Consider the following 14,881-nt stretch of genomic DNA (forward strand, 5'->3'; position numbering starts at 1 on the left):
TCTCTATTCCCTCCTTCATCACCCTTAAGCAAACATAAACCCTTTTGGATTCATAGTTCCTTCCTTTAAACATTTAAAAAAATTTAAATTTATTTATTCATGATAGAAAGACAGAAAGAGGCAGAGACACAGGCAGAGGGAGAAGCAGGCCCCATGCCGGGAGCCCAACACGGGACTCAATCCCGGGACTCCAGGATCGCGCCCTGGGCCAAAGGCAGGCGCCAAACCGCTGAGCCACCCTGGGATCCCTAAACTTTTTTTTAATTGAAAAAATAAATTTAAATTACAGAGAGGTATAGAGGAAACAATACAATAACATCTCATAGCTAAGTTTAAGTGAATATTTGCTTACATTTTGTTTTTCAAGAAAAGAAAACAGGGTACTGATCATGCTAAAATCTTCATTGAACTGCTTTCTGATCTCATCTGGAGACAATCTCTATCATGAAATTGATGTGCATTCCTTCAAGTGATTTGCACTCACTTTATGAGGATGTGTCCATATCGAGGCTGTATATTTCTTCCACTTTGGGAATCACACATTGTATTTATTATTTATGTTGTTTCCCTAACATTTTTAACACCCATACTTCATATTTTGTGAACAAACCTTAAGTTAATTGATATATCTATTCTCTTCCTAAGTAAGACATAGAACTTAGAATGCTTTAACTTGGCTCCTGTTTTCCCTGGTCTATTGTTTCGTTTTACCACATTTTTACTCACCATTTGTCATTACTAGTATTTTTTAGAATCTGCACCTATTTAGACTTACCAATGTGTTCATAATTTCTTTTGCACACAATTGCTTCTTACCATTCCATCTCACTTTTGATTTTTCTGAAGTCCTCCTGTAGTAGTTATTCTGTGAAGATCTGTGTTTAGTTAACTCTTAATCTTTCTCTGAAAGTATCTTTCCTTTGTCCCTCATCTCAGATGTGGGTCAGCTGAATATAGAACTGCAGATGGACTTTTTCCCCCTTAGCACTTTTTCAGATATTGTCTCATCTCTGGCAGCTATTGTTGCCAATAGGAAGGATGATATCAATCTGATAGACATTTCTTTGAAGATAATCTTGCTCTACTCTCCAGTATCTTTAAAAGTCTTATCTTTCCCCTTGATGTTCTGTGGTTTCATGAGCATGTGTCTAAGTGTGTATTTGTTTTTACTTATTCTGTGTGCTTTTTCAACCCAAGGCTAAGAGCCTTTTTTCAAATCTGGAAGGTCCTTAGCCATCATGTCTTCAAATCTTACCTCTCACTCTATTCTGTGTTGTCTCTTTTTTTACAGCACCAGCTGACAGAGAATATTAAAACACATTCTTTATGTTTCTCAATCTCTTTTTCATATATTTTTTCCTTTTCATATGTTAAAAATGTCCTTACTATGTTTGTGTTGTATTCTGGAGGATTTCCTCGCATGTGCTTCAAGTCACTGGCTTTCTCTACAGCGATGTCAATGGATGAATTAACCAACCATTAGAAATGGTTGTTTTTTAATTTGAATGATTATGTTTTTTTTTTTTTCATTTTTAGAACTTCATTTTGGTTCTTTTCCAACCAGCACTTCTTTTCTCATACTGTCCTGTGCTTGTTCTATGGATTTATGTTCTTCTTCTAGCTTTAGAATGCTTTAGGCAAACTTATTTTAAATTCCTTTTCGCAATGCTCCATATTCAGGAATTCCTTTGGATTGATTTTTCTCACTTTTAGCATTTGCATCTCTCTCCATGTGCTTTGTTTTTTAAAAAAGATTTTTTTTTTTTAATGATAGTCATAGAGAGAGAGAGAGAGAGGCAGAGACACAGGCAGAGGGAGAAGCAGGCTCCATGCACCGGGAGCCTGATGTGGGATTCGATCCCGGGTCTCCAGGATCGCGCCCTGGGCCAAAGGCAGGCGCCAAACTGCTGCGCCACCCAGGGATCCCTTAAAAAAGATTTTATTTATTTATTTGATGCAGAGAGAGCGAGCGAGCAAGCAAGCACAGGCAGGGAGAACAGCAGACAAGGGGAGAGGGAGAACCAGGCTTCCCACTGACCAGGGAGCCCTATGCAGGGCTCCACCCCAGGACCCTGGGATCATGACCTGAACCAAAGGCAGATGCTTAACTGACTGAGTCACCCAAGCGCCCCATTTCCCCATGTGCTTTGTAACTTTCAACTTGTACTTAGTAGGAAGTATCTTCTACAGATACTGTGTATTCTCTAGGGCTTAATGATATTCCTCTAGTGTAGTTTTTACATTATAGAATTCTCTCTTCTAGATCAGTTTATTTTGTTGACTTTGGTTATTTCTGGTAAGAAGTGTGAGAATTTAGTTTTATCCTAGCATTTACAGAGTAAGTGTTCTAATTTCATTCATTAACTCTTTTTTCTTTCCCCTTGTGCACACCCTGGAATGGCCAGGCTATTTCTCTGCTATAATCTTGAGTAGTAGGAGTTTTTCCAATGGCAGGGGGAGGAATTATCTTTTCCAAAATAATTTCTGTCCAATTTCAGCTCCTTGTGATGAATAGAACTGTGGCCTTGTTTTTTGTTTCTATGTGACATCAAAGGCCATTTAAGGCAGTGCATATCATGCTTGTGTGTGCATATGGAGCACCTGGAGAACTTTTCAGAAAGGAAGATTCTGATTTAATAGGTTTGGGGTGGGCCTGAGATTCCACATTTCTAATAAATTCCTGGGAGATACTGATGGTGGTGATTCAGGAACTGTGCTTGAAGTAACAGAGGCTCCCAGCATGACTCTGGTCAGTTATCTCTGTGGATCTAGTGGCTTTACCTCTCACTCTCTGTTCACATGCTCTCTTTGTTTTGAAAACTGGAAAGTTCCTTCTTGAGAGTCCTTTTAACCTTTGGCTATGAATCCAAGGCTCTTGCCTGTTTCAGTAAAACTCCACTTACCCAGTGTTTTAATTAGGACAAAGTATGGCTATAAGACAGAGAAAAAAACCAAATAACTGAGGCTTAAACTAGGTGAATATTTATTTTTCACTCACATACAAGGATCCAGAGTTAGGGAGTGTAGGGCTGCATGATAGGTCCACAATTATCAGGGATCTAGGCTCTTTGCATTTTGCTGCTCTGTTTTCCTTGGTGTTTCACCTCAAGGTTTAAGATGGCTGCTGGAGCTCCAGCCATCACATTTACATTCTAACCACAAGAAAGAAGAGTTAGATTAAGAAAGGCAAGCCTTTAAAGATTTCCTAAAAGTTACAAATGTCAGCTCTACTTATAACTCACTGGCTAGAACTCAGTCACACGTTCACTTGTAGTTGCAAAGTTGGCTGGGAAATGTATTATTTATTCTAGATGGCCAGATGCTAGCTAAAAATTGAGGCTTCTATCGCTAAAGGAGAGGGAAATTGATAAGCAACAGTCTGCCATAATCAGAATGTAGTTTTCTAGAATCCTAAGGCATTCCCTTAGCCTTGAATCCAGAAAGGGGGTGGGTAGTAGATGGTGGTGGAGATAGGAACAACCTCCTTGCAAAATGGCAGCCTTGGAGCTCCAGTAACCGTTGCCACAAATTTTTGAAAATGTTAGGTATTCCAAGAGGAAACCATGCCCTCAATGAGTCTATTGCTTGTATAGATGGAGAGCAGAATCTTAATTATGTAGTGATGTCTATAAAATGTCAGCATTTTCCCTCCAAGTCTTGCCAAATCTTCCAGAAATAACCAGGTGACACAAGAGAAAAGAAAGAAATAAGAGACCCTGACAAGCTGGAGCAGCCGAGGCTGGGGCAGGAGCAGACAGCCTGTGAAATGGGACCTGAGCCAATCTGTGAGAATTCAGAGGAACAGCCACCCCACAGGTCAGCAGTGGAGTGTCTGAAGACTCAGATGGTTCTCCTGAGCATGAGTGCCTGTGTTGGGGTACAGTCAGGTTGGGGAGAGGTAGAAGGAGAGAGAGCAAGAGACAAGATCTGAGAGTCATCGTGTCACACTTCAGGGCCTCTAGCCAGGCTGAAAGGGTGCTGGGCAGTGTGAGTCAGAGTCTCGGGGTGGGTAAGGGAAGGTAATTTTGGCATATAAGTAACGATACTGACTTCTATGGTCAGAGCCCGACCCAAAGACTGTGGCCTGTTATTATGATCATCTCAGTCACCAAGTAAATGTCATGCTTTGTAACATTATAGACAGCACGTTAGCATATTAGGGACTCAGAGAAGTTCTGTGGTAAAGACAAAACAACTAGTTTGGGCCTCGAGATTTGTTTTTTGTTTTTTGTTTTTTTTTGTTTTTGTTTTTGTTTTTTTGAACTATGGTGTCCCTTTTTCCTGGAACATCAGTTAACTGCCTCTTGGCCTAGTGTCCCTCACAGCACCCTCTAGAAAATCATGCCACATACAAGTGAACCAATTGCTTGGAAGAAACACTATTTTTAGTACAAATTCAGACGGAATTACCCCTGAGGATACTTAATAACGAAAACACCCGTGTGATGTAATGAACAATGTCTTCAGCAGCCTTGTTACCCCAGGTATAATGGTGCTTTTCATGGGACTGTTTCTTGTAATTACATTAAAAAATGCTGATGGCATCACACCAAGAACAGGTCAGCAAAAACAATTCTATTGGGGCCAATGTGATGTACTCCAGGTATCTGTGTTGTGGCTGCTCTGGAGGGATCCCGGGATTGGTGTTAGAAAATCTGGAAGCATGGATGTACTGCTTATCCTTCAAGCAATCCTCTCTGGATAGTGTTTTTTTCTCAGTAGGATTTTTAAATAAATATTCAGTGTTGGGGCTTTCAAACTGTACTTCCCAGCTGGACCTTGAGGGCAGCCCTCTTTGTTGTACTGAGTATCTCTCCATATGTCTTAACTTGAGAGTTGAGTATGGGGGAGGTTGGCATCCCTTTGGAAAACTGAGCCCTCCTGTCACTGCCCACCAGCAAGACCAGGACTCTGTTCTGAATTTGCCTTGAGCCCATTCTAGTGCATAAATGGATGGGCAAAAGGGGCCCCCAAGGCCTACCTCATTTAGCACAGCTGAAGGAGTGCCCGTGGCTAAGAATGTTTAAGACTGGTATAACCAGACTCTTGCCACAGCCAAATAAAATGTTGGCAAAACACCAGAGCATGCCTGGCTTTGGGCAGTGCTACTGTCAGGACCCTATCCAAGACAAACGCTACGTTAGTGCCAAGGTAACTAAATGAAGTAACTTGTACTGGGTTGTTATTTATGAATCAGTTAAAATGTGGACTGCTTCTCAGAGATAGCATGTTTAGTTTTAGGACAGTTGATCTGAGGACTTTCTGGAAATAATTGCCTTGTATGGCAAATTTATTTTCAGGTCACCTCTAATCTGAGACAATGAAACATCATCTACATTACAAGAATGCCTCTTATTGTTCTGCATGGTAGCAGAGGAGTTTGGGATTGGCATCTTGGATATCCAGGATATGTTTAGGAAATAAGCTGGAGAGAGATGATTCTAGAACACATCCCTCTAAGACATGTCTGCATACTTTTTATATCCAGAAACAGAATTCCACTGCCATGGACTGTCATCCCCACCATTCAGAGGTGTTCTAGATCAGTATCAACAGTCTACATCCTAAGTAGCAGCCTAGGCCGGTGTCCACTCCAGGTCAACAACAGTGGCATATAATCTAATCTGCTCTAGGGATGGAGTGTGAAAGTGATCTGGGACGCAATAGGTGCATCTGAAGCTTGCATGCTCCCTAATGTGTAAGAATTTGGTATTTGCTGAAATACACATTTGATGTGTCCACAGAGCACACCTGGGGTGGGGAAGGAGCCTCTTACTAATGGTCTCAAGCATTTGTATTCTGTTTTCCATCATGGAAGTGAAATCTTCAATGTATGTGTATACATGAGAAACAGCTCCACCCCCAAAGCCCACTCCCATTTTTTTCTTAAAGACTTTGTTTATTCATGAGAGACACACAGAGAGAAGCAGAGGAAGAAGCAGGCTCCCCGCAGGGGGCCCGATGTGGGACTTGATCCTAGAACCCCAGGATCAGGACCTGAGCTGAAGGCAGACGCTCAACCACTGAGCCACCCAGGCATCCCCCTGCCCCTTGAACCCAGTCCTGATGGTAGTGAAGGAACTGAAGAAGTTTAGGAAAGGAGATATTTGGGAGAGGTTAGAGTGGAATATCAGCCATACACATGTCGCATGCCCTCAGGTAGTAATTTAGTGAGCAATGAAGGTGACATTGCCAATGATGGGGAAAATGACCAGATTACTCAATAATGAGATTGGGACCACTGGAAATTTAGGAAAAAAAAAAAAAAGCTCTCCCCTTTCCCTCATGTATAAAAATCCATTCTGGATGGAATAAGGAGCTAAATGAAATAAAATCCCAAACAACAATAATAACAACAAAAACTTTCAAAGTATTTGAAGAAAATCTAAGTGAATATTTTATTTATCTTGGAAATAGCAAAGAATGCTGGATAGGAGACACCTGTTATATTTGACTACATAAAAATAAAAGATTTTGTCCAAAACAAAAAGACACCATGAACAGAATTAAAGGACAAATGACAGCCTAGGAAAGAGTGTTTGTAACATATATAACAGACAAAGGGTTAATAACCACAAAATAGAGTTTCTATAAAATAACAATTAAAAGGCAAACAACCCCATAGAAAAATAGACACAGAATAGGAAAAAGCAATTTGCAGTAAAAAGTTAAAAACAGGATGTTTTTTTTCTAATATCAGATTGATAAAAACTTGATAAGAGCTTAAAATATTCTGTGTTGGGTGTGTGGGGGCAACTTTTGGTGGTGCGGGGTGTCAACCCTGCCCTTAGGACAGCAATGTGGCCGAGGCAAGCCAAACTTGCAGTGTATAAATCATCTAACCCAGGTAAGCACTTGCACGTGAGCCCAAAAAGGCATGTCAAAGATGTATTTTGCAACATCATATGAGGAAAGATTTAGAAACACCTGAAATGATCTTTCATAGGTATGTCTCTACGATGGGCTGGGGAGGAGGCTGGCGAAGGGGAATGTCTACTCTCTCCTCTGTCTACTTGTGTGTTGTTTCACACACGTATACATACACAAAAGAATGCTGTTCATGTATTATGTGCACATTTAAAAAACAAAGAAAATCACACACAGAATGGAATGTAATCTTATGCAGTGGCTTAGACATCTGAAGTGAGGGAATCTGTCATTCTTCTAGACTTTCACTCATTTATTTGTAAATATTTTTGAGTGCCGGGCGATCCCTGGGTGGCTCAGCGGTTTGGCGCCTGCCTTTGGCCCAGGACGCGATCCTGGAGTCCCGGGATGGAGTCCCACGTCAGGCTCCCTGCATGGAGCCTGCTTCTCCCTCTGCCTGTGTCTCTGCCTCTCTCTCTCTCTCTCTCTCATAAATAAATAAATCTTTAAAAAAAATATTTTTGAGTGCCTTTGATGTGTGTGCATAGAAACTAGAGAAAGCAGTCAGTAAAACTATTTCAGTAAGTTCTCTGATTAGTAATTGTATTAGTCAGCTGGGACTTCCATAACAAAACAGCATAGGCAAGGTGGCTTAAACAACAGGGACTTGTTTTCTCACAGTTCTGAAGGCTGGAACCTGTGATCAGGGTGCCAGATGGTTGGATTCTGGTTAGAACTCTCTTCCAGACTTGCAGACAGCTACTTTCATGCTGTGTCCTCTCATAGCAGAGTGGGGTTGTGGAAGAGGGATGGGGGAGGGAAAGAGTGAGAAAGGGGGAGGAGAGAGAGAAGAGAAGAGATCTTCCTCTTCTTTTTTTTTTTTAAGATTTTATTTATTTATTCATGAGACACACACACACACACAGAGAGAGAGAGAGAGAGAGAGAGAGAAAGGCAGAGATGCAGGCAGAGGGAGAAGCAGGCTCCATGCAGGGAGCCTGATGTGGGACTCGATCCCAGGTCTCTAGGATCAGGCTCTGGGCTGAAGGTGGCACTAAACCACTGAGCCACCTGGGCTGCCCTAGATTTTCCTCTTCTTATAAAGCCACTGATCCCATGAAGGTGGGGCCCTCATAACCTCATGAACCCTAATTACCTCTCAAAGGCCTCATCTCCAAATACCATTATGTTGGAAGTTAGGGCTTCAAACTATGAATTTTGGACGGAAAACACTAACTTTAAGTCCATAACAATATATCCTATAGGGTGTTAAAAATTAAAATTAGATACATCAAGGAACAATAGATGTGAAATTACAGAGTTAGCTCATCACCTGCAGAACGTACGAAGCAAACAGAACTGTTGACACCATCTTATCCATCTTGAGAATATGAAATGGTTGTGGCACTGAAGAGGGGGAATAGATCAAAAAGGAAATTTCTCTGGAGAGAGCTGTTGCAGTGCTCTGACTCCTTCCCCACTGTGTGTGTGTGTGTGTGTATGTGTGTGTGTGTAAAAGACACACAAAGCAGATAGAGACACCATCCATTCCCTCCCTTCCCAAGACAGCTTCCAGCCTAAAGCCAAGTGGAACAATGGAGAGGGAGGAAGACATGTTCTTAAGTTTAATTATTAAATAGAAATGGACATTCGAGTTACTGAATTGGGACTGTATCTGTCGTTTTAAGTGACTTTGTGTGTCAATCGTCCAAGACTGAACTAAAAAGCCATGGACCAACAGGAGTTTTTATTCAGCGGTAGAGGAAGACTACCCACATGGAATCAGGTTTAAAGGGATAATGGGAAACGAAAATAAAATTGTGCTTTGATTACATCATAAGTCATGCGTGGTCAATGTACCAGTTACATATAATTGCTCATCAAGCAAGAGGAAAACTGTAGAGTCAGTGCAAGGGAGGGTGATGTGTGGTGCCAGGCTGCACACTGGATACCTGTGGCTTTTCATGTAAATGTGATTCTTGAGCGGCCAGGAGTCTGTCTAGGCTTAGCTGTATTCATGAATTTGGAGATTCACCAAAACCCCTTGAGGTACCCCTTGCAGATGCCAAGGGTTTACTATGGTGCATTTTGGAAGGATTTCCACTAAAAATATCCAGTTAAAATTATGCCTTGGCACCTAAGGGATTAACCTCCATTTATCCAGAAAATAAAGCTGTCAGATTGGAATTTACTGCTACAGTATTTTGAGATTCTGCTAAACCATTGTAGTCTCCGGAGAATCATGAAAGCCCCTCTAAAGCCTTGGAGAAGGCGTCTAGAAGACCTGTTAGCCCTGCTGGCCCTGGGGAGAATCTCTCCTGGCATTCACTTCCATTCTTCTTCTTTCAAGATTCAGCTCAAATGTCATCTTTGTGAAGATTTCCCCAGTTCTATGGCTATGTCAACTACTTCTCAGGGTTCCAGCTGAACCGTTCGCATACCTGTTAATGCTTTTGTATCACATGGTACATATATATTTTCTTATCTGCCTCCCCTATAAGATCTCTGCTTCCTGAAGGTGAGAAATACTGCATTTCATTAGTTTTAAGATGCACTCCCCTCCACTCAATTACATTTCTGAAATTAGAATAGCTTTTGATGACATGTCGTAGTTTAATTGGCAATATATCTTCTCTGTGGTACTAATTTTTTTTAGTGGTACCTAAAATAATGATATGTCTCACAACCAATGGTGACTTAGAGTCAATGAAATATGGCACATCTAATTCACCTTTGTAACCCTGAATAGCTAGTATGCATCCTGGCACATAGGAGGTGCTCTGTAAATGCATGAAACTGACAGATGCTGTGGTGACAGATTTCACCAGCAGTAATCGCTGATCTGAGTAATTCTGGCACTAGAGAGTAAAGGAGTGAGGTGCAGACTTTGAGGACTGCAAGCAACTTCCAGAATGTTGAAGGGGGTGTATTAATTAGGGGAACCAGAGCTGCTGTAAAAAATAAGATCCCAAATGACTTAATGGCTCAAACTCAGTGGAAATTTATTTCTTGCTGACATTAGCTGTCTATGCACCTTTTTGGTGGTGGCTGTTCTCAGTGTGATGTGTCAGGGATACACACTCTTTCTATCTTGTGGTGCTATCATCCCTCTGGGCCTCGGATACCATGTCCAGATACAAGGCAGGAGCAGATGCTGGGAAATGTAATGGGCATCTTGTTGGCTGGGCATCCAGTTCCCAGTAAAAACCCTATATAATGGAGTGGGAGCATATGTTTTGGTGGGCTGCTAACTCTCTCTACCATAGGGGGCCACTGGACTCTTGCCTATATCAGGCAGGGTTGTCTGCTTCTTGTTGCCAGTTTAATTTTTTGCTTCTGATTCCAACTGTATTAGCCAAAAATTTCTTAGCTGCAGGAGACAGAAACCCAATTCTGACCAATTTTGGTAAAAATGGAAACAACCTGATTAGGTGTAGTTGGATCCAGGAACTGAAATAAGGTCAATCAACTTTCCCTCTCTCCTCTTTGCTTTTCTATGCTGGCCTTAATTCAAGAGCAGGAACTCTCCGCATGATAGAAATGAGAAAGATGCCTTCCTTCCTTTCAGCCCATCATCTTAGGAGGCAAGCGCTCTTTCTCACAGATCTCTGGAAGTCCCCCTGAAAAGGACTCTTTTTGGACCTAACTGGGTAACATGAACACTCTTCCACCAATGGCTGTGTCCAGGGGGAAATGGTGTGTTCTGAGTGGAGAGCTTGGCAGCCCCCTCCACCAGAATCACCCACAGTGAATAGGGGAAGGAGCAGCTCCGAACAGGTGTTCACGGTTTCCAGCCACCACTCCAGTTTCATCTCCAGGCACTCCAAATTAATGCCATTTTCCAAAGCATACCACACTACTTCACAATTCTATATCGTATCCCCTTTCCAAAATGACTTCTTTCATGTTTCCCCCCATTTGTCCAGCAAGACCAGTTCATAGTTGTCTTTCCTTGCCATTCCGCCCTCACACCAGCCAGCCTGGTTACAGCCACTGAAAAGGATTTGCATCCAAGTTGACTGAGATTTGAGGCTGCATCTGGGGCCCAAACAAAAGTGAGCCCTGTGGTTCTGCCGTGCTGGCCGCACCCACATTTGGAAGCTGGCTGTCCTGGAGCGCCTGCAATGTGTTGTGTCGGCTGAGGTGTAAAATGTCATCTTGTCCAAAACAAACAGCAGTGCCAGAGAAACCCTCATCCCCATCACACAGGGACTGAGTGGGGGAGAGGGCTGCAAAGGGTTGGCTGCCCACAAAGCTCCAATTAGCCCCCAAATTATCTCCTGCATCACGTGTGCAAGGATTTCTAACCAAAATTTGCTGGAAAATGGATTCTCAATGCTTCTGTCTATTTACCTAATACTTAACCCAAGGATAACAACACACATACAAATTTAAAATAAAACACATGTTGCGTTTTTTTTTAAATAAAAATTTGAAACAGATGGTCTCTTTTAAGACAAATATTTATTCCCCTGACATTTTTTTTCACTTACATGTTTATATTTTTAAATATAGGCTTTATGCAGAGACCTTAGAGATGTCACGATAATAAAATCCATGTTGTTCATAATTGTCTATTTCCTAGAAATGCAGGGCTGGGAGCAACCTCAAGAAGCTATCTCTGGCATCCCCCTCTTCCAGGCAGGCCAACGTGCGACCAGCTGAGACCAACTGGTGTTTATTCTGTTTATCTTGGAGACTTTTGAGGAAGGAAGCTGTAAACTCTTTCTTACTGAGTCCATGGACTCTCCACTGGGTTGCGGATCTCTTGGCTGGGTGAAGAGTTCTTGGATAGGGCAGAGTTCAGAGCAGAGCTGCTCAGGGAGATTTCTTCCCTGCTGTCTTCTGAGTTACACTCTTGTCAGTCCCACCCTGTATTTGCAATGCAGCTACTCAGACTTTGTCACCACATGCTTAACTTGGGTTCCATTGTCACCCAATCAGATCCCTTCGTACACACCTCTGACAGGGCCAGCTCTTATCTTGACCAGGGCCATTAACTTTTCTTCCCCTAGGATAGGTGAGGGTCCAAAGGGGGAATCAATAGATGTATGACATGTTAGGCAGAAAAAGATGGATACTTTTCAGAAGTTATTGAGGAGAAGGAGACAGCCCTGAGCCTGAAGTATGTGATTTGAGAATCTTTTCTTGGTGAGAGGTAAATTGATTTTTCTGTATTCTTGTAACCAGTTAGCTTTTGCTGTGTAACAAACCATTCCCAAAGGGTACTGACTTAAACATTAAAAAAACGGTGCTTTCTCACTATTCTGTGGGCAGGCTGCGCAGATTGGGTAGGAAGTGGTTTGAAAACCTGGATCAGATCTCTCTTTTGCTTAAGGCTCTCCTTACACAATGTTATGATTATAATAACATCCGAGTTCCTTACTATGACTTACAAATGCAATGTGATCTGGTCCTCACATTTCCTACATCATCCTGTTACTATCTTCTCATTGCTCTTACCTACTAAGTTCAGCCAGAATGGTCTTCTCTCTGTTCTTGAATATATACATATGCCATGTTAAAGCTCTATCCCTTTCCCACTTAGAGTTTTTCTGCTTGGAATGTTTTCCCCCTCTCTCCCACCCCCCAGGCTTTACAAGGCTTTTTATTTTGACTTCAGCTTAAATGTCATCCCTCAAATAGGGATCATGTCATCTTGATCATCTACACTAAGGTAGCTAATGAACCACTTTCTATCATCAAACCATTTGAATTATCTGCATGTTTCTTGACAGCATCTAATGATACCTCCATTTATTTATTTGTTTCTTTATCTATAGTTTGTCTCCCATCTCTGACTAGAATGTTAGTTCTAGGACAGTACCTTGTCTGTCCAGTCACTATGGCATATCCATCATCTAGGACATTGCCTGGCACATAGTATGTGCTCAAGAAGTATTGGGGGTGGTGGAGGACTCTGACTTCATCCTTTAGGTCTTAATTTCTTTTTTCTCCTTGACTTAATTGTCAAACAAAAAAGAAAACCCTCCATTAAATTCCTTAGGGGTAATATAATCTGGTTCCTTCTTTATAACAATTCCCTGAAGCATGAAGTACTTACTACCTGATATGGACATGTATGAAATAACTGCTGGAGAATCTCCATTTGCATTGGTTGCTTAAAATAAATTCAGGAACAAAAATGAGAACTCTAGGAACACAAAGTTAAGTTACATAGCAATGAATTATTTTGATGATTCCTTTTATGGCAATAACTTCACAATGTGACCTTTTCTTAAAAATATTTTAAAAGTTAAAAAAACTTCACCCTAACCAAATATTATCAAAGGGCTTATGATAAAAAACAATAGATGCCTATCCCACTTCACTCCCCTATCTCCTGTCCTGCTATTGAGAAAACTCTTTTTATCTGTTCCTGTTTTTAGTTCTAAATAATATGCTTATATCATTCTTCCTTGAGTTATCAACTTCAGACGTTATCTTTTGACTTCTGATTATGATGGATGAGGATCAAGCTTTCTATAATTTTCTTTCATGTTGCAGGCTTTTCTCAGTATCTGGGAAATCCCTGGCTGTCATTTATATGGGAAGATGAGGGACTAAGCAGTATGCCTGGGGCCACTGGGAGGCTTTGGTTGGAGTGAGAATGGAGGCTCGGGTGGGTGCTTTCTGAAATGCTATGATTTCTTTGCTTTCTTTGCTCTGAGGTATCATCAACAAGCCTTGCTACTTCTGTTCTCCTAGACAAAAGTTCCCTAGAGAAGAGCTCTCCTCCACTGTTCTCTCCTCTGTTCTCCACCCCCAACCCTATATACACACACATCTCCCTTCTCTCTCTGGCCTTGGTTGCAGTGCATTCTGTCAGCCCAGTGTCAGTCACCATTCTGTATACAGATTTTAAGTTACATGCTCACTTTTCACTTTTATCACCCACCTTGTCTGATGTTTCCAAGTCTTGACCCTTCCCAAGCCACTTCCTTTGCTTCATCAGCTCTTCTTTATTGGCATTAATATTGCCAGAAATGGGCTGAAATTCTTCCTCTGCTAAAGGACTCCTCTCATTTTTGTCCTGTATTCAGGGTTTATAATTTAAAAAATTAGTTTTCATGGGGTCTCACAGAAGAGAAAGTGAATGCATGTGCTCACCTGCAATCTTTTGCCAGAAAATCTTGACTCTTCTTTTACTTAAAAACTTAGGCTGTTCAGTTTATATCTTTATTATTTCTATCAAAGATAGTTACTCTATAGACTGTTTTTCTGGTCAGCTCATGATGTCCTTTGTCCAGTTGCAAAAGATAGACTCTTCTTAGCTTGTCTCTACTCTGCAGTCTTGGAGCTCCAGCCCAAGCAGTTGATCTCAAGGTCTTTTCTCCAGCTTTGCAAGTTCTTGGTTATTTTTACTGCCCACTCAATGCCATCAGCACATTTTCTGGGAAACTTTTTTTTTAAAAGTAAGTTCTACACTCAACATAGGTCTCAAACTCATGGTCCCAAGATCAAGAGTCATATGCCCCACAGGACTAAGCCAGCCAGGTACTCTGGGGAAACTTTCATCATGGCAGCAAGCTGGGTTTCTTTTATTAAGCCAGAGGCTTCCTGATGGTGGAGTCACGTTGTACAAACTAGAGATTCCCAAGGAGTTGAGATGATTTCATAATTAAGCAGGGCTTCCTTATTGGCAGGAGTGCTTCCCTGATTAGATTGGAGGCATCCTATTGGCTCCTATATCTCTTGTAGGACTAAGAGTGTGAGATTTTTGGACATTTGTAATGAATACAAATAGTGGTAGGAGTAGGGTTGGTGGCAAGGGCAGTCAAGTGACACAAGCCTAAGAAGGTAAAAATAGCAGTGCTATCTGGGCTGGCTGGCAGGCAGCTGGCTGTTGGTCCTAATCTCAGAGAGATGCTGTCTCTCACCATATTTAGGCATCATTGACTTGGAGAGCTTGAATTTTATCTTTCTGGGATAGCTCTGGCTCTTTCAAGGGAGTCTATATAAGCAAATGAACCAACCAGAGACCCCCTCATCATACAAAACTGTTGCCCTCTGA

The 14,881-nt window shown here is 41.6% G+C and overlaps 1 long non-coding RNA gene across 1 annotated transcript; it reads right to left on the minus strand.

The window, feature by feature from the left end:
- Nucleotides 1-11,312: 11,312 nt before the first annotated feature.
- LOC121491985 lies at nucleotides 11,313-14,570 on the minus strand. The gene is made up of 3 exons (XR_005988090.1): nucleotides 13,978-14,570; nucleotides 13,766-13,900; nucleotides 11,313-11,878 (listed from the first exon to the last, which is right to left on the minus strand). It is a non-coding gene; the product is annotated as an uncharacterized LOC121491985 (long non-coding RNA).
- Nucleotides 14,571-14,881: the final 311 nt, after the last annotated feature.

This window comes from Vulpes lagopus, chromosome 5 (assembly GCF_018345385.1).
Source record: "Vulpes lagopus strain Blue_001 chromosome 5, ASM1834538v1, whole genome shotgun sequence".
In the NCBI taxonomy this organism is placed as follows: domain Eukaryota; kingdom Metazoa; phylum Chordata; class Mammalia; order Carnivora; family Canidae; genus Vulpes; species Vulpes lagopus.